Source organism: Eriocheir sinensis, chromosome 20 (genome assembly GCF_024679095.1).
Source record: "Eriocheir sinensis breed Jianghai 21 chromosome 20, ASM2467909v1, whole genome shotgun sequence".
Classification (NCBI taxonomy): domain Eukaryota; kingdom Metazoa; phylum Arthropoda; class Malacostraca; order Decapoda; family Varunidae; genus Eriocheir; species Eriocheir sinensis.
Genome location: NC_066528.1, coordinates 11,016,455 through 11,034,745, shown reverse-complemented (window position 1 = coordinate 11,034,745; position 18,291 = coordinate 11,016,455).

The window sequence follows — 18,291 nt, the reverse complement described above, 5'->3', positions numbered from 1 at the left end:
CATTGCCCTGTTTTTGCCTACCCACACCTTTATCATACTTATTTTTTTCCTCTTTGGTGCATTTATCTCATTTCTCTTTTAATTTCTTTGGTAAGGACTTTCATTTTACCTTTGTCCAGTTATTTCTGTCTTCCCAAATCTTTGTTATACCTTCGTTTTTCATTTGTCATCCGTTTTTCCTTCTTTTCCTCTCATTCCCATCCTTCTTTCCCTTCTCTCCTCGCTTCCTTCTTTACATCCTTCCACTCATTCTTCCTTCCTTTCCTCCTTCCCTTCATGAACTAGATCCTGCTGTCTTAATCCACTCTCTTCCTTCCTTCTTTCCTCCTCTCTCCTTCTTCCTCCTCTCTTCACTCTATCTCCTCTCTCCGTTTCTCCCTCCCTCCAACTTCCTTCCCTTCATGAACTCGATCCAGGTGTCTTGATCCACTCTCTTCCTTCCTTCTTTTCTCCTCTCTCCTTCTTCCTCCTCTCTTCACTCTATCTCCTCTCTCCCTCTCCCTTCTTCCCTCCAGCTTCCTTCCCTTCATGAGCTAGATCCAGGTGTCTTGATCCACTATCCCACTATCTCCTTTCCCTTCTCTTCTCTTTCCATCTCTCCGCCCTTCACTCCAGCCTCTCCTTCCCTTCTCCCTCCCTGCCTGAACTGGATACTCCTCTGTTGATCTTATTCCCCTGTGCACCTTTTGACATGTGCTCCATCTCCACTGTGCACACAACCTTACGTGTACACAGGGAGGGGGGGCGGCCGTCCTATTCTCTGCGTCCAGGTGAGGCCAGGTGACCCTTCCCAAAGCCTTACCTCGCTCCTGCCTCCTGCCTCTTACTTTTCCTTTTCTTTCTACTTCCTTACTTTATTCACTTATCTCTGTTACTCCAGTCTTACTTATTTACTCTTTCCTCTTTTCCTGTCTTCCTCGTCCATTTTCTTTCCTCCTCATTCTTCCTTACCTCCCTTCCTCCCATTTTCCTCTTCTTTCTTCCCTTCCTCCTTCTTTCCTTTCTTCTTCGTCCGTTCCTTTCCTCCTCATCCTTCCTTTCATTTCCCTCTTCCTCCTTTATTCCCTTCCAATTCTCTCCCTCCTTTTTTTTATCAACCTTATCTCCAGCTTTTTCATTCTTCTCCTTTTTCTTCCTTTCTCTATCTTCCCTTTCCTTTCTCTTCTCTCTTTAACCCTTTCCATTCTTCTTCTCTTCCTCTCCGTTCCATCCTTTTTATCTTCCTTCCATTCCTTCCTCCCTTTCTTCTCCTCCTCTCTGTCACATCCTTATTTATCCCTCCTCTCTCTCTTCTCCCTGTCATTCTTTCTTGTTTTCCTTCTCCTTCCTTCTATTCACTCGTCTCTATATTAAGTTTCTCTCCTCCTTTGTCGCTTCTGTTTATCATTTTATCATATTACCTCCCTTTCTTCTCTTCTCCCTCCTTCGTCTCTTCTCCCATCTCCATAGACATCCACCTTTTGTACTCCTTCTGCTTTATTGCTCTTTGCCTCACTCCATTCCCTTCTTATATATGCCTCCTCCTCCTCCTCCTCTCTCCCTTCTCCTCCTCCCTCGCCTCCTTCTCCCCTCCTCATTATGGAAGTGGAAGGTGAAGGATACACAGAGAGGAAGGCGAAATGGATACCGGCTTAATGGCTTGGTAAGAGGTTTGTGGAGGAGGAGGAGGAGGAGGTGGAGGAGGTGGAGGAGGAGGAGGAGGAGGAGGAGGAGGAGAATGGAAAAAACTGAGAAAAAAAGAGTTGAAGAATAGGAAGAGATGGAGACGGAGGAAGAGGGAAGAGAAGAAAGAGGAGGGGGAGGATCAAATGGAAGAGGAGGAGGGGAAAAGGAAGAGGACAAAAAGGAACAAAAAGGAGACAAGGAATTGGAAGTTAAGGAAAAGGAGGAGGAGGTGGAGGAGGAGGAGGAGAGAGAGAGAGAGAGAGAGAGAGAGAGAGAGAGAGAGAGAGAGAGAGAGAGAGAGAGAGAGAGAGAGGACATCAGAAGAAACACGAGAAGAAAAAATAAATATGAGAAACAAACTTAATATCTCGTGCTTGTCTTTGCGTATCTTTATATCTCTCTTCTCTCTCTCTCTCTCTCTCAATTAACAGACAGGTGCAAATGTAACCTTTATTGACCTTCACTTCACGAGATATTGAAAAAGAGGAGAAAGAGGAAGAGACAATAAGAGAAAGAGGAAGAAGACCAAGAGAAGAGGAAGGAAAATGTTAGTTAGAAAGAATAGGACAATGAGAGAGAGAGAGAGAGAGAGAGAGAGAGAGCTGTCATGTGGAGGAGAAAGGAACATAGACAGGTGGACAGGAGAAAGATGAAGAGACAGTGGAGTGTAGACAGAGAGGAGGAGGAGGAGGAGGAGGGAAAGAGGAAGTAAATTAATGGCAGAAAAAAAATTGTTGCTTATGCGTTTAAAAAGAAATTTCAATGCGTCAAATTTGCTGAAAAAATAATCCTTCTTATAATTGTGAAGGTGAATCAGTAAAGAAAATTTGTAGAGTATCTCTCTCTCTCTCTCTCTCTCTCTCTCTCTCTCTCTCTCTCTCTCTCTCTCTCTCTCTCTCTCTCTCTCTCTCTCTCTCTCTCTCTCTCTCTCTCTCTCTCTCTCTCTCTCTCTCTCTCTCTCTCTAATACCCAAATACCCAGTCATCAAAGGATTACCAAGATTGGCGATTGGACATTCAGCAAATCCGCCGCGAAAGAGGATTTTTCGCCTTGTAATCCCGTTGTTTATGTTGTGTTGGGAGTCTTCCACGACGGAGTGATTCGGCGTTTTGGGAAAAATGCAACGATTCTTATTTATGCGAAGACAGGATTAAGTCTAAGTCCATAAGTAGCTTGAATGGGCATGCCTGGCTGCGTGTGTGTGTATGTATGTGTGTGTGTGTGTCTGGCGGAGTGCTGGGATATCGTTCTGTGTCTTGGGTTCACATGTTTTGGATAGTTATTCGGGTTTACGTGGATAAGCGAGATTCTTAGTGGGTGTAAAAGTAGTAAAATATTTGTATGCTGGTTCGTGTAGATGTAGTTAAAACTCTTCTCGTATTGATGTACTGAATCTAACTCCTTCAATGCTCTAGTTTCATCTACCCACTTGGTCCTCTATCTCAGGGGTTTGTGCTAGAGGGGTTGGGGTTTTCATCCTTTTCTTGTCCGGACCCCGTGTGTGTGGGCGTGGGTGGCGCCAGGTGAGGGCGGCGGTGGGCAGGGAAGGCAGGTAAACAGGTATCCAGACAAGTGGTTCCAATCTCCCCTCATTATTGTCAGATCCTCTTTGTTGTGAGAGGCGACGAGGGAGAAGGAGGAGGATCGAAATAAAAAACAGTTAAAAATAGAAGATACGGATACTGATTTATTGCTAGGCGTTTGGATAGCTAAATAAATAGATGGGTAGATAGTGTAAATCATTGGCAGATAGACAGATAGATAGACGTGGATGGTAGTCGAAAATTGGCGTATACTAAATGAAAAAGAAAAGTGAACAAAGAGCAGAAAAAAAATCAATTCAACACAGGAAGATACATTGATTTATTGTTAAGCATATGGATAAGTAAATTGATAGGTCGGTGGATAGTTTATATAATTGCCACGTAGATAGATTGATAGACGTGGTTGGTAGTTGAAAATTGACTTACTAAATGAAAAAGAAAACTGAACTGAGTAGGAAGAAAAAAAATCAATTCAACACAGGAAGATACACTAGATTATTGTTAAGCATATGGATAAGTAAATTGATAGATCGGTGGATAGTTTAAATGATTGGGACGTAGATAGATAGATAGAAGTTTTTGGTAGTCGAAAATTGGCGTTCTAAATGAAAAACTAAACAAAGAGAAGGAGAAAAATCAATTAAACACAGAAAGCTACACTGATTTATTGTAAGACATTTGGATAGGTACATAGATAGATAGATAGATAGATAGATGGATAGTTTGGATAATTGGCTCATAGATGGCAGCGGGCTTTATTTTTCATTGTTTCCTTTTTTTTTGCCCTGAGCTGTTGCCTTTGCTGTAAAAAAAAATAAAAGAAATAAAAGTAGACAGACAGACGTGGATGATAGCCGAAAATTAACTTACGAAATGAAAAACAACACTGAACAAAGAGCAGAACAAAAAAAAAAAAAAGAAGAAAATCAATCGGACAACAAAATATCGGAAATAACGTCAATTTTACGAGACACAGACACGAAATAATACGATAAACCAACCGACGCAGCGCCACAAAAACAACGCACCAGACACAATAAACGCCACAAGACGCCATAAAGAGAAAAATGAACGCGGACATAATTCATGCGAGCCATCAGGAGCCTTCAAATCCTTCGAACCTCGCCCCGACAGAAACAGTTTGGCCCCTTAACGACGCCATGGGGGGGAGGAGCGGGGAGGGGAGGTCATGGGGCGTATAATGGATGACCCCTTGACCCTTTGGCACACCTGGAGGTCGGGCGAGGTCACACATAGGGCAGGTGTTGGGGATATAAACGTTCGGAGACGGAGATGTCGATGCTCTTTTGTTTTGTTTTTCGTGGGTTCAGGAGTTTATTGGATGTGGATTTTTGAGTTGTTTATTCTGTGGTAGTTTTTGTTTTGTTGTTTTGATGCACTTTTTTTTTGGCGAGGTCACACAAAGGGCAGGTGTTGGGGATATATGTAAGCGTTCGGAGACGGAGATGTCGATGCTCTTTTGTTTTATTTTTCGTGGGTTTCAGGAGTTTATTGGAAGTGGATTTTTGAGTTCTTTATTCTGTGGTAGTTTTTGTTTTGTTGTTTTGATGCATTTTCTTAACCTGATGTCTTATTGTTTTTCGCATGTTTAATATCTTGTTTTTATTTTTATTTGCTTAAGTATATGAATCATTCCTTACTATATTTTTTTTACTAACTTTCTTTGGACGAATCTAAGAAAACGACTTTGCTTAAACGTTTGCCGGGGCTTATTTTTGATAGTTTTTGCATATATTTTTTCTTTGTTCCTCCTCCTCATCCTCCTCATCCTCATCCTGCCGCTCCTCTCTCAGTCTTTGTTCTTAAAATTGTCAGTCAAAGTAAGATTATCACTATATATTTTTCACCCAAGGAAGAATTTGAGGGAAAAGAGAGAAAAAGAACAGGAATTTTCTTTCTATACCAGATTATTATTGTTAAAGGTTGAAGTTGAATAATTGTAGGTGTATAGATAGGTTAGAATGAATGATATGTATATTTTGCCATAGATACATACACGTGGACATACCAAGAGAGAGAGAGAGAGAGAGAGAGAGAGAGAGAGAGAGAGAGAGAGAGAGAGAGAGATCGTGCTGTAAATTCTCTAACCCAGATAACGTAAAGTATTGCAGATAAACATCACATTTTAAGTGGACGTAAAATTTAAAACAAACGCAAATGTGAACGGGACAAATTTGGACGAAGTAACAAAAAAAAAAAAAAAAGAAATCTACAATATCAGGTAAAATATGTTTGTCGAATATTCTCTCTCTCTCTCTCTATATCTCTCTCTCTCTCTCTCTCTCTCTCTCTCTCATTTCTTTTCTCTCAAACACACACACACACACACACACACACACACACACACACACACACCGCCACCCACCTGAGCGGCGTCTTTCTGATCCTACCTCGGGTGAAGCGACTGTCAACACCTGAAGCTAATCCCCACTGCCCTGCCCCCTCACCCCCTTCCCCCTCTCCCCACACCTCCTCCCCTCGGCATCTTTTCTCTTCCCATACGAGCCGCCGCGTCTGCATCCCTCCTTCTCTCCTCCTCCTCTCCGTTCTCTTTCCTACACTCCTATCTGTTCCTCTCTCCTCCTTCCTTCTTCCTCTCACTTTCCTCTCTTCTTCCTCCTCTCTCCTTTTCTCTTCTTTTCTTTCTTCTCTTCTGTTCTCTTCCCCTTTTCTTCTTCATCCCCTTCCCGTCTTCTTCCTCCTCTTTTCTCCCTCCCTTTTCAGTTTACTTCCTCCCCTTCCTTCATCATTCCCATCTTCTCCCTTTCTTTCGCTCCTTCATTTAAATCTCCTGGTCTTTCCTCCTGTTTTATCAATATCATCGTCTTCCTCTAATATTCTTTCTTATTGTGCTTCTGTATTTTTTTTTCTCGAACTCCTCCTCCTCTTCCTCTTCCTCCTCCTGCCGCTTCTTTCTCAATCTCTAGACACAATAAAACGCACACCTTGACCTCAACTGACCTTCCCTGACCTCACCTGTAATGAGCCGAAGCGTGAAATGAGGGGGAGGGAAGGGAACAGACTGGGAGAGAAGGGAAGGGGCGGGAAGGGGAGGGAAAGGGCGGGGAGAGAGACGCCAGGTGAAGGGGCTTAGCGGGGAAGTGTTGATGGGTGGACAGATTAACAGGTAGGTGATGGGGGTGATGAAGAAGGGGGAAGATGAGGGATAAGGGAGAGGAAAAAAATAAGGGAGAGGAAGATAAGGGTGAGGAAGGGGATGAGGGGGCTGAAAAAGGTATTGGAAGGGAGTTGTGAAGGGGGAGGGAGGGGGAGTGAAGGGGGAAGGGTAAGAGAGGGAAGGGGAGATAAGAAGAAGAGGAAGGGGTAATGAAGGGAAGAGATGTAAAAGATAAGGTGATTTTCTCTCTATCTATCTATCTATCTCCCCTTTTTTTCTTTATCTATATGGCTGTTTTTTTTTTTTTTTTTTTACAGCAACAAAGTAAAAAAAAAGCAAAAAAAAGATAAAGTTATCTCTCTCTCTCTCTCTCTCTCTCTCTCTCTCTCTCTCTCTCTCTCTCTCTCTCTCTCTCTCTCTCATACCCTCCCCCCCTCTTATCCGTGCATTGCTTTCGGTCTCCAGAACAACAGAGGTTTGAAGATTAGCAGGGGTACGATAATTTGCCCCACCCTACGATGCCGGCGCCTTACAACACTATATAAACAAACATTATCACTCCCCTGCCAGCCGTGTGACACCTCCGCCCAGCTTCGCGCCTTCGTTGTAAGCTCCCCGCCCTTCTGTTACCCGCTATCACTGCCTTATAGCTTTCGTTTTATAGGCGGGAGGCTGTAAAACGCGGCCATAAATCTTGTATAGTGTAGCTTCAAACAATTCGTCATTCACTTGTGTATTTGAGGCGGCTTGTTTCATGGCGTGGAGGTGTTGGTGAAGGTGTTTGTGTGTGTGTGTGTGTTTGTGTATGTTTGCTTGTGTGTGTGTGTGTGTGTGTGTGTTCCTGGTTATGGGTACAGGTGGTGTGTGTGTCTGTGTGTTTGGAACGGTGTGTGAGTTTGTGTGTACGTATATTTGTTTCCCTTTGATCTTTTATTGTTTGAAGAAGAAAAAGAAAGAAGGAAGAAAAGTAGTGGAAAGAAAAAGAAGAATAAGAAGAAACTAGAGAGCGAATAAGAGGTTAAGAAGATGAATAGGAAAAGGAAGGCAAAGAAAAGGAAGAAAAGGAATGAAGAAAAATAAGACAAGAAAAGTGGAAGAGAAAAATAATATCGGCTAACACACACACACACACACACACACACACACACACACACACACACACACACACACACACACACACACACAACCTCACCTCACCTCACTCCCTCCTCCTCACCTTTCCTCTTCCTCCTCCTCCTCCTCCTCCTCCTCCTCACTCCCTTTCCTGTTCATTACTTGCAAGGAGGAACTGAAATAAAGAGAGTTTTGTCCCTCCACTTGTTATATGTTCCACTTTAATGAAATTCTAGTCGCCTCTCGCCCACGCCCGGGTCTGGAGAGTTCGGCGCTGACCTCCATCTCGGCCCCTTCCCATAGCGGCGCGAGATCTCGGTTCGGCGAGGCTTCCAGCGGCCCCTCAAGGCTTGGTGTATCGGTGTGTGTGTTAATGTGGACTGTACTACGGGCAAATTGATTCTGCTCAGTGCTACATATTATCCGATGAGAGCGAGAGAGAGAGAGAGAGAGAGAGAGAGAGAGAGAGAGAGAGAGAGAGAGAGAGAGAGAGATTTTAGTTTCCGTTTTATGAGAGAATAAGAACATGATGATATTTACACTCTATTATCAGAGAGAGAGAGAGAGAGAGAGAGAGAGAGAGAGAGAGAGAGAGAGAGAGAGAGAGAGAGAGAGAGAGAGAGAGAGAGAGAGAGAGAGAGAGAGAGATCTGACTCCTAAAGCGGGTCTGCAGTGCGTGATTTGCATATTAATTCGAAACATCCACAATTTGAGCATAAAATCGCTCCAAAGACTCCATTATGGTAATACAACAAGTGTGGCCGAGAGGAGGAGGAAGAAGAAGAAGAAGAAGAAGAAGAAGAAGAAGAAGAAGAAGAAGAAGAAGAAGAGGGGACTGTGTTACTTCGAATGTCAAAGAGATCGAAATTTGGGATTGAGGGAAAGTTGGATTAGAAAGAGAAAGAGAAGAAGAATGAAAGAAAGACACAAGAAAATAGTGAGACGAAGAAGCAAGAAAAAAAAGGCGAATGAGAAAATGGAGGAAAAGAAAAGAAAGGAAGGAAAAAGAAAATAAGGGAGTGAGAAAATGGATTAAAAGAAAAGGGATGGAAGAAGGAACAAGAAAATAGGGGATTGAGAAAATGGATTAAAAGAAAAGGGAAGAAGGAACAAAAAGGGGAATTAGAAAATGGAGGAAAAGTAAAAAAAGAAAAAAAAGGGGGAATGAGAAAATGGAGGAAAAGTAAAAAAAAGAAGAAAAAAAAGGAATGAGAAAATAGAGATAAAGAAAAGAAAGGAAGAAGGAACAAGCTAAAACAGAATATAGGTGAGAACAAATCATTTCTCTTCGCCTTAAAAAAAAAACATTCATCGTCGTTGCAACACAAAAAGCCCAGTGACCTCCTTTTCTCTCTCTCGCTCTCTGCTTTGTTTCACTGCTCCGAAGCCTTGATCCAATGACTCCCGATCCTTCACCTCCAAAAAGGGATCGACGCGCATTGAACCCCCACACGAAACCTCCATCCCAAGCACTTATTTGAATCGCTTAAACCTCCATCTGGACACACTAAAAGAATGGATCTGGAAGGGGAGAGAGAGAACGAAAAAGAGAAAATGGATACACGAAGACTATTATGAAGGATTGACTCTTAATTCCCTCCTTCTCTTCTCTTCTTCACTAAAACAATGGCTCAGGAAGGGAAGAGAGGATGAGAAATAGAAGAGAGAACGAGAAATGGAAGAGACGAGAAGGAGAGAGAGTTAACGAAGATAAATATATAGGAGAGGTACTTCCCTTTTGCTCTTCCTCTCTTCGTCTCAGAACTCGTAACCTGAAATGAACGTCTTGAACGAGTAGAAAGAGAGAGAACGTTTACTGAGAAAATTACGAGCGAGAGACTTTCCCTTTCTTCTCTTCCCTTCTTCTCTTCGTCCCAGAACTCGTAGCCCGAAATGAACGAGTCGTGAACGAGCAAAAAAAAAAAAAAAAAAAAAGAACGTTCATGAAGAGAAATACAAAGAGGAGACTATACGTTTATCCTCTTCCCTTGTTCTCTTCCTTTCTTCTCTTCCCTTCTCTTCGTCCTTAACTCGTAGCCCGAAATGAACGAGTCGCGAACGAGCCGCCTTGTCCTCTACGTGTCATCGATAAGGATTCACGAGCGGGGTTACGAGATGCTTCGGAGCCTCGTCTCGTTTTCCGGCGACGTCTTGAGAGCGAGTGGAGGCGCTTATCGCTGCCTTGGTCTTTATGAAAGGGGGGAGGTGGAGGTGGATGGAGGGGGAGGTGGAGGAGTGGAGAGAAAAAGGATGAAGGTAATAAAATATCGAGGAAAGTAGGGTAAAGATGAAGAGGAAGTGGAGGAAGAGGAAGAGGAGAAGGAGAGAAGAGGAAAGGAAGGAAGAGGTGGAGTGGATGGAGAAGGATGGAGGAAAGTGAGGGAAAGATGAAGAGGAAGTAGGGGAAGAAAAAAGTGGATGATGATGGAACAGAATGAAAAGAACGAATGGGGGAGGGAAGGAGAGAAGAAGGGAGGAAGGGAGAGGTGGAAAAGTGAAAGGAAAAGGACAGGAGAGAGGAGAAAAGTGGAGTAGAGATGAAGAAAAAAAGGATTGGTGGAAGAAAAATAGAAGAAGAAAGAAGTGGATGATGAAAAAGAATAAAGATGTAGTTAGAATTGTAATAAAGTAACACACACACACACACACACACACACACACACACACACACACACACACACGCACACACCTGGGGGTCGTACCTGCGCTTGTCTGCTAAAAGATTTGAGTCAGTAAATTCGGATCTGCAAAAGGAGGGTCGGTCATTAGGCCATATTTCGCGGCCGCCCGCCATGCATACCCAAGCCGTGTGTGTGTGTGTGTGTGTGTGTGTGTGTGTGTGTGTGTGTGTGTGTGTGTGTGAGAGAGAGAGAGAGAAAGAGAATGTAACTGTTAAAAAAAATAGATAGCAGGGTAGGATATATGATGTGGGGTGACTTCGCACAGAGAATATGAAGGAGAGGAAATAACAAGAATAATGTATTGTATAATTTAGAAGCAAACTGAGGAAGAGAAGGATGAACAATGAGTAACGTGAGAGATGGTTAGAGGAGATGGATGAATGGGCTTGAGGAATGAGTGAGGAAAAGAAGAAGGTAAGAAAGATGGAGAAGAAAGAATTAAGGAAATGGTAATTGAAGGGGGAATAAGGAAGATGAGGGAGTAAATAGAGTAGGAAGGAAAGGACAACATATACAAAAAAAGGTGTAGAAGAGAAACTAAGAAGAGGTGTTGAAGAGAAACTAAGAGGAGAAACTAAGAAGTGTAGAAGAGAAGTTAAGAAGAGGTGTAGAAGAGAAACGAAGAGGTGTAGAAACTAAGAGACGTAGAAGAGAAACTAAGAATTGGCGATATAGGATGCAGGAAGAATTGAGGAAATGGTAAATGAAGGGTGAATAAAGAGGGGTGAGGGAGTAAATAGGGTAATAGGGGAAATGAGGTTGAATGGTGAGCGAAAGAGCTAGTAAGAGACGAGACGAGAGAGATATGGGAGTTAAGAGAAGCGAAAGGGTAATGAAGAGGTATGGGAAATGTTAAAAGGGAATGGGTAACTTAGACTAATGGGAATGGGGAAGGGATAAGGGAGGGTATTTAAGGGAGGAATGAGTGATGGTTTGGGACGCTGATGATGAAGTGAGAGAGAGAGAGAGAGAAAGACAAGGGAGATAGATTGGAGAGATGAGAAAGGGGTGAGGAGTGGGACGGAAAGGGAGAGAGAGAGGGAGAGAAATATAGGATGACAAGAGAAGAGAGGGAGGAGAGAAAAGTGTGACAGAGATGAGGGAGGGAGAGAACGGAAAGGGAAGAAGAGTAGAGAAGACGTAAGGGAGAGAAACCGAAGAATGAGAGAGAAAAGGGAGAGTGAGACAGAGAAGAGAGAGAAGATTAAAACGGTGAGGGAGAGGGGAAAAAAGGGCAAAGAGAAAGAGATGAGAAAAGGTAAGGGAGAGAAACTGAAGATAAATAAGGGAGAGGAGAAAAGAAGTATGGGTGATGAAGGAAATGTAGAGATAACAGAAAGGGTGAAGGAGAGAAAGCGGAGAGGGGGAAGTGAGGGAAAGGGGAGGGACAGGTAAAGAGAAAGAGAACAGGGAGAGAAAGTGGAGAGTGAGAGAAGAGGTAAGGGAGAGGCGAAGTGAGGGCGCGTCAGGGGGGGAGTTGGGGTGGGGGGGGTCAGGGGTAAGGGAGGGGGGGGGGACGGGTCATTAGTGCCGGCGGTCTGTTTGATGTGTGAGGGGGACGTGCGTGGCCGTCTCAATTCTTTTATTGTTTTATATCCTTTAATGATGGCCAATTATCCTTGAGCGCTGGTCACCGCCGCCAGGACCAGGAGGAGGAGGAGGAGGAGGAGGAGGAGGAGAGGAAGACATGGTGTACTACTTCTGTCTTTCCCATTTCCCGTCTGTTCAAGTTTTTTTTTCTTATCTTTATAATTAGAGAATGAAAAAAAAGCTAGGTTTAAAAATAAGAGAAATATAAATTATGACAAAAAGAAAGAAAAGTCAAATCAACGAAGTCCTGAGAGAGAGAGAGAGAGAGAGAGAGAGAGAGAGAGAGAGAGAGAGAGAGAGAGAGAGAGAGAGAAAAAAACAAAAAAAAAAAGATACGTTTAGAGGAGAAATATAAGTTATGACCCCCCAAAAAAAGAGAAAATGGGAAGGGTCAAATCCGCCCCGTCATGTCTTCCAGTGTTCGGGCGTGACCTTCAATATTTCGGGAATTTACGATCCATTACAACACCGGAAACGTAAATTTACCTGCGCCTCCCCGTGGGCGTCCGGATAAGGAGGACCATCTGTTTGTTTTTTACTTTTCCTGTTTATACTTCTACTTCTTTGCTTTTCCTTACTTTACTTACTTTACTACTTTACGGGTTTTACCTTCATGGATTTCTTCTTTACTTTTTTATTTTTTTTTTGGTTTTTTCTTGCATTTACTTTTTCTTACTCACTTTTCCTTACTTTTTACTTTTACTTTTCCTTCCTATGGATTTCTTCTTTATTTCGTTTTCTTTTTTTTTTTTTTTGCATTTTACTTTTTTTTTTACTTTTACTTTTTTACTTTTACTTTTACTACTTTACTTTTCCTTCCTTACTTACTTTACTACTTTTTTTTCTACTTTCCTGCTTCTACTTTCATGGATTTCTTCTTTACTTCGTTTTTTTTGATTCTTGTTTAATTTTACTTTTTTACTTACTTTTACAACAACTTTTACTCTACTACTTTTTCTGTCATCAATTTCTGTTTTTTTTTACATTTTTACTTTTTTACTTACTTTAATTTCTCTCTCTGTTAATTTGACTTTACTTTTACTACTTTATTACTTTATTTTTCGTTTTAACAGTCTGGGGTTTATTTTATTTCTCTACTTTAAGTGTTAGAGGTAATTTTGGAGGTTAAAGTCTCTCTCTCTCTCTCTCTCTCTCTTTTTTTTTTTTTTTTTTTTAATATAAACGTGTTAAATACAATAGTAAATTGCAGTATTATTTGTCAATGCTAAATTTCCCCCGACCGTTTGGGAGCTATTTAAAAGATTCAGCAGAATATATTATAAAATAATTATAAAATATATTATAAAATTATATATATATATTTACGGTGGGTGGAGTAGCCACCTGTGGGACGCAACCTTCATCTGCTGAGTGGACAGTTGTGTCACATCCACATCAGCAGTGAGGTTGTTCCACCACCACCGCTGCGATGGAGAAGGCACGTTGGTGGGTGCTGGAGCGGGCCATTGGCACTTCCAGGAGGGAGGCGTTGCTCAGCACCGTTCTCGTGCTGCGCTCAGACCTCCTCCAGGTAGCCCTCAGGTCCGTCAGGTGGGGCACTAGGCCCACTTGTGCCTTGTGTAGCACCGTCAGGGCAGCGACGCGGCGACGGTGCTCCAGGCTGTCCAGCTGGTTCGTGGCTGGTCTTGCCCTTCCTTCGTGTGGGTGTTGTTGTTGTTGTTGTCGCTGTGTCTCCCACTGGCTCGGTCGGTGGTGCTGGGTGCCGTTGATGAGGCGTTCAGCCCTCCTCTGCACCTTGTCTAGCAGGTTGAGGTGGCAGCGGGCGCTGGCCATCCAGGTGAGCGGTGCATACTCCATCACTGGACGGACTTGTGCCTTATAGAGGGTGTTCAGGCCTTCAGCATCGAGGAGGTTCTTCATGCGGCGTAGGAGGGTCACCTTTTGGGAAGCCTTTTGCGCCACCCTTTCAAGGTGACTGTCAAGGTGCAGCTGAGAATCCACCACGCCTAGAATCTCGACGCTGGACTGCAGAGGGATGGTGTCATTCCCGAATATCAGCCTGGTGTGGACTTGCCTCGCGTCCTCTCTCTCTCTCTCTCTCTCTCTCTCTCCCTGGGGCTTCTGCAAGGACGTAATTTTACCCTCGTCCATTTTCATTTCGTAGATCGCTCCAAGAACACCTTTTTTGGGCAGGCGAAGTAGGGAGCGAGAACATGACCGCTTGTCTTTTGTTTTCTAGCTGTTCTTGGTCTAATAAAAAGTATAAATTGGCTGGTTTTATGGCGTCTTGAGGCTTTCCTTTATCTTCTTCATCTACTTTGTCTTCATCTACTTCGTCTCCATCTTGTTTTCCTACGATCGTTTGCCATTTGTTGTGTAGTCGATTTTGGTCTTATAAAAAAATATGAATTGGCTGGTTTTTTGGCGGCTTGAGGCTTTTCTTTATCTTCTTCATCTTCTTCTTCATCTACTTTGTCTTCATCTTCTTCGTCTTCATCTTGTTTTCGTATACGACCGTTTGTCTTTTGTTTTGCAGTCGATTTTGGTCTAATAAAAAGTATAAATTGGCTGGTTTTATGGCGTCTCGGGGCATTACTTCATCTCCTTCATCTTCATCTTCTTCGTCATCCTCTTCTGCTCCTTATCTTCTTGTTTTTTCGAAGTCGACGGTTTACGAGGGGAAGGCAAATGGCGCTTCTACTGTTAGTCTTTCTTCTTCTTTATCTTCTTCGTCTTCATCTTCTTCGTCTCCATCTTCTTGTTTTCGAAGTCGATGGTTTACGAGAGGGAGGCAAATGGTGCTCCTGTTAGTCTTTCTTCTTCTTCATCTTCATCATCGTCTTTATCTTCGTCTCCTTCCTCTTGTTTTCGAAATGGCGCTTCTATTGTTAGTCTTTCTTCTTCATCATCTTTATCTTCTTCCTCTTCTTCGTCTCCATCTTCTTGTTTTCGAAGTCGACGGTTTTACGAGAGGGAAGCAAATGACGCTTCTACTGTTAGTCTTTCTTCTTCTTCATCATCTTTATCTTCGTCTTCCTCTTCTTCGTCTCCATCTTCTTGTTTTCGAAGTCGACGGTTTACGAGAGGGAGGCAAATGGCGCTCCTCCCGTTTGTCGCTGGCTAATGAGTGTGTTGTTGGCGGATAAACAACTCACACTTGTACTTAGGGCCCGTAATGGCTGTGGCGGCGGTGGTGTCAGTGGCAATCAGACACGCCAAGGTGGGCTTCCTTAATTAACTCGAGTCCACCTGTCTGCGCGAGAGTGAAGAGAGGGAGGGAGAGAATGGCAGGGAGAGAGAAAGAGCGGACCAAAAAGGAGAGGGTAAATACAGACCGATACTAATACTACACAGATGAATTATATATCGTGTAATTCACTATAATCTGAGCTGCGAAAACTACCCAGCGAGACGGGGCTCTTGGAAGGCGGCAATATATCCTCCCTGAGCCACTGCCAAGCCCGGTATTAAGACTCTAAAAGCTAAATCGTGTTAAAATGAATGTCAGGAAAAAACGTTTGATATATATTGCAACATGTATAAATTGCTATGTATAACCCGTTGAGCAATGTATCGGCGCTGCGGCGGTGTTTGCAATATTCATACCTGTAATCAAGGGAGCGGATGGAGTACCTGTGTAACTGGTCGGCTTATTGATGTTGATTAAATAATTTGTACCTTCGAGAGGCCGGGTGATGACAGCTACCTGGAGGACCCGGAGGACCTGCTTGTTTGTTTTTTGCCGTGTCAAGATTCCTGGTCCTGTTATATGAGTGTGGGGGAGGGAGGGTGTGTGTGTGTGTGTGGGTGTGTGTGTGTGTGTGTGTGTGTGTTTACTTAGCTTTCAGTGCACTCTTTGTCTCTGCATTTTCTATATTCATGTCTGTCTGTGTGAAGGTCTAGGCATGTTCTGTTGAGGTTGTTAATGTATGTAGTCTTGTCTATCTGTGTGTGTGTGTGTGTGTGTGTGTGTGTGTGTGTTCGTCCTTGTCGTTTTTCCCCCCTATCTATTTAGTTAATTGGACTTTACTCTCCGTGCTCGCTCTTCACACACACACACACACACACACACACACACACACACACACACACACACACACACACACACACACACACACACTCTGCTACGCGCACGGCCACACAAGGCAAGACGTATTAAATCCAGACACATTTGTAAGAACTAAATAATTGCTCCTAATGATAGACTCCTATAAATGAACCCTTGTGTGTACCTTGTCTTTAAGCGCGCACACACACACACACACACACACACACACACACACACACACACACACATACACAGACACACATAGTTCTCTCTCTCTCTCTCTTTATCTCTCTCTCTCTAATAAAATGTGCGTGATAAATAAGAAACAAGGAAAGGTTAGTAAAAGATAAGCATAAGGCGGCTCTCTTTATGCGCCATGATGTTAGATTATGCGCCATTAATCATGCTAACTCTCTCTCTCTCTCTCTCTCTCTCTCTCTCTCTCTCTCTCTCTCTCTCTCTCTCTCTCTCTATTTTTCTTTTTTCTCTTGTTCTGTTGTCTTTTTCTCCTACTCTTTTCTTCTCTTTCCTCCTTTCCTCTTCTCTTCTTTCTCCCTCCCTCTCTCTCCCCTCGTGTGCGTGCCGGGGCCCCGTCTAACAGTGTGGTGGACGGCCGCCTCCCCCGTTCTGTAACACACCTAACTGCTATACACCTTAAGATTTACCGCTGCGCCGCCGCCTCAGCGCTCCCGTGTTTACAGCTCTGCCCTCAGCATGCTCCCGCCGCTGATAACACCCAACAGGAGGCAGGGAATTGATAATAAAGTGATAATAAAGAATGATCTCTCCCTCGCTTCCTAGCCCTCGCCTGCCCCGGCCATTCCCTCCCGCGATTAGCTTCGAATTTAAGTCTAGCATTATTAGGTATTTGGTGCCCCCGACCGCGTGTAAATTTGGCCCCAGCGCTGGTGATTTGTTGACTGTTATCTCTCGTTCGGGGCTGCGTATGAGGCAAGGTGTTGGTGATGGAGGGAGTGCCGGTAATGAGACCTGTGTTACCTGATGTGTGTTGCCTTATGTGTTGCGTCCTCTTCATTCTGTTGATACATTAGAAAACGGGGATATGTCTTAGAGGAGGAAAAGAAGGGGGGATGTAAGAGTGATTGTAAGGGGTATAGTAGTAGTAGTAATGATCAGAAAAATAATAATAATGATGATAATAATGATAACAGGTACATGAACACAGGGTTGTTATCATAATCATAACTTGCTGTTGATGTTCTTTATGTTATCTTCCAGCATTCTCTTCTCTCATTCTTCCTTTCTTCACCTCCTCCTCCTCCTCTTCTTCCTTTTTCTCTTCCTCTTTTCTTCCTCCTTCTCCTCCTCTCCTCTTCTTCATTTTTGTCTTCCTCTCTTTCTTCCTTCACCTCCTCCCTCCTCTATCATTCTCCTCTCACTTCTTCCCTTCTACACCTTTCTTTTTGTCTTCCTCTTATTCTTCCCCCTCCTCCTCCTCCTCCTCTTCCTCCTCTTCCTCCCTCCCTCTTCATGGCAGCTTCATGGCGTATTTATAGCCCAGGAAAATACTGTTATGGGGGCCTTTGAGCACTTAATGGAAGGGGGGGAAAAGGGGGTGGAGGGCAAAGGGAGGGAGGCGACGAGTAGTGTAATTGTTTTTAATGGGATTCTTTCAGGTAATGGTGAGCGCCCTTCCTCCCCTTGTACCGTATGACTGGATGGGGTAATAAGGGGCGGTTTAGCGCGTTTTATTTACCCATTAGTTTGGTTTATAGTGTTTTGGCTCCTCTGTTGCGTGTTTGTGTATGGTGGGGGGGGGAGGTGGGGGAGATTTTTTTTGTTTGTTTTTGTTTGTAATTTGAGTTGTGTTTGCAATGGGCTAGTTTTTTTGTTGTTGTTTTTGTCTGTTTTGTTTTTTATTTGAGTTGTGTTTGGAATGGGTTAGTTTTTTTTGTTGTTGTTTTTGTCTGTTTTGTTTGTTATTTGAGTTGTGTTTGGAATGGGTTAGTTTTTTTTTGTTGTTTTTGTCTGTTTTGTTTGTAATTTGAGTTGTGTTTGCAATGGGTTAGTTTTTTTGTTGTTGTTTTTGTCTGTTTTGTTTGTTATTTGAGTTGTGTTTGGAATGGGTTAGTTTTGTTGTTGTTTTTGTTTTTGTTAGTTTTTCTGTTTGTTGATGTTGGAGTTGATTCTGTCTTGTTTTCTCATAATTTCCCCTTTTTTTCCTTTCCTTTCTTTGTTTTTTTTTACTTCTCTATTTCTTTTTATTTCGTCTGCTTCTTCTTTTTCTTCGTCTCTTCCTTCTTCTTCCTCTTTCTCTTCTTGTTCTTGTTTTTCTTTATCATCATCATTATCTTGTTTTTCCTCGTTGTTACTGTTTATGTTGTCAGTCTTCTTTCTCTTTCTTCTTCGTCTTCTTTTCTTCTTCAGTAACATTAACATCATTATCTTTTTGTTTCTTCTTGTCCTTGTTCCTCTTACTTCAATCAAAACATTACCCTTCATTACATCTATATATTACCCTTTCCTTATATAACTTCTTTCACTCATATATCTTATTCTCTCACTTTTCTTTATCTCACATTTATCTTT